This window comes from Rutidosis leptorrhynchoides, chromosome 9, assembly GCF_046630445.1.
Source record: "Rutidosis leptorrhynchoides isolate AG116_Rl617_1_P2 chromosome 9, CSIRO_AGI_Rlap_v1, whole genome shotgun sequence".
NCBI lineage: Eukaryota > Viridiplantae > Streptophyta > Magnoliopsida > Asterales > Asteraceae > Rutidosis > Rutidosis leptorrhynchoides.
Genome location: NC_092341.1, coordinates 38,955,182 through 38,956,877, shown reverse-complemented (window position 1 = coordinate 38,956,877; position 1,696 = coordinate 38,955,182). Strand labels below are relative to the sequence as shown.

Here is a 1,696-nt window from a genome sequence, read left to right as displayed (position 1 = left end):
TTCCGGGGGTTAGCATTTGTATCGCTTGGTAGACTCCCTGGTTTTCTTTCACCTATCAACCTTACTAGGTTACTTACTTCTTATTCCAGATTTTGAATAGAAGCTTGTTGACTTCTAAATGCTTGAGCATTTTGTTCATTAGTTTGTTTATGAGATGTGAAAAACTGCGTTTGAGATTCAACTAGCTTCGACATCATATCTTCTAAATTTGGCATTTTATCATCGGTTTGTGGTGGTTTATTTTAAAAAATAGGTCTTTGCTGGTTGTAAGTATTATTAGATACTTGTTGATTGCTAGGACCTTGTTGGTTGTTCTATGAAACATTTCGGTTATAATTCTGATTTTGATTGTAGTTCGGTCTTGGCGGTTGATAATTATTCTGAAAATTATTTCCAGGCCTTTGGTTCATGTATGAAACATTCTCTCTTTGTTCCATTGTTTGTTCAATACTGAGACAATCTTTTGTCAAATGTGGTCCTCCACACTGCTCATAACTAATTCGTATTGCGTGAATATCTTTAGTCATCTTTTCCATTCGTCTCTCGAAAGCATCTAACTTTGCGGAAATGGAATCAAAGTCATGGCTAGAATTGGCTCTAGCCGCTTTAGATGATCTAACGATGTCTTTTTCTTGGTGCCACTCATGTGAGTGGGAGGCTGTGTTATCAATAATTTTGTAAGCTTCAGTTGCTGTTTTCTTCATAATGGAACCACCAGCTGCTATGTCGATGTCTTTTCGTGTAGTAATGTCGCATCCTTGGTAGAATATTTGTACTATTTGATAAGTGTCTAAACCATGTTGAGGACATCCTCTCAATAACTTTCCAAATCTTGTCCACGCCTCATATAAAGTTTCATTTGGCTTTTGTGTGAACGTAACAATTTCTCCTTGAAGTCTCACGGCTTTAGATGCCGGAAAGAATCTTTTAAGAAATTTCTCAACTAAAACATCCCATGTATCAATCGCCCCTTCAGGTAACGATTCTAACCAATCTTTAGCTTCTCCCTTTAAAGTCCAGGGAAACAACATGAGATAGATCTGTTCATCCTCAACTTCTCTGATTTTAAATATAGTAAAGATCCTATTAAAGGTTCAAAGATGTTCGTTTGGATCTTCTTTTGGCGTTCCACTAAATTGGCATTGATTAGTTACCATGTGTAGAATTTGTCCTTTTATTTCATAATCTGGCGCATTAATGTCTGGTTGAGTAATTGCATGACCTTGGCCAGTGCGTATATCTCTCATTCGATCTTCCATACTTAGAGGTTCCTGATTTTCCATGATTGAATTTATTGAATCTGAATCACTAGAGGATTCCGATTTAATGGTTTCTTCCTCGACAATCTCTGGTTGAATGATTTGTGGTTCAGGAGGAATGATTAGTGGTTCAGGATCTCTAAATTGTCCTTGAATATCCTCCGGGTTCTCAATTGTGAGGTCGGGTTCAAAAAATGGATTATCGGAAATTTGAATTGGAGTACTTGGTCGACTAGATGATGATTCTAAAGAAAAGTCAACGGCAACAATATTGGCTAGATGTCTTGATCGAGTTATAGGTGGTGAACGTATGAAAGGTGGTGAACGTTTTGCTCGGTGCATTCACTGAATATCCTATTAGTTATAAAAGATAAAAATTATATAAGTTATCAAATTGATAGACTTTTCTGATTTTTCCCACGTTTCGAATAGCCAAT

General features: G+C 36.6%; 1 non-coding gene across 1 annotated transcript; it reads left to right on the top strand.

Annotated features, from left to right (window-relative positions):
- The first annotated feature begins 792 nt into the window (after window positions 1-792).
- LOC139869487 (small nucleolar RNA R71) lies at window positions 793-899 on the top strand. Its single transcript, XR_011766094.1, has one exon. It is a non-coding gene; the product is annotated as a small nucleolar RNA R71 (small nucleolar RNA).
- The last annotated feature ends 797 nt before the right edge of the window (window positions 900-1,696 follow it).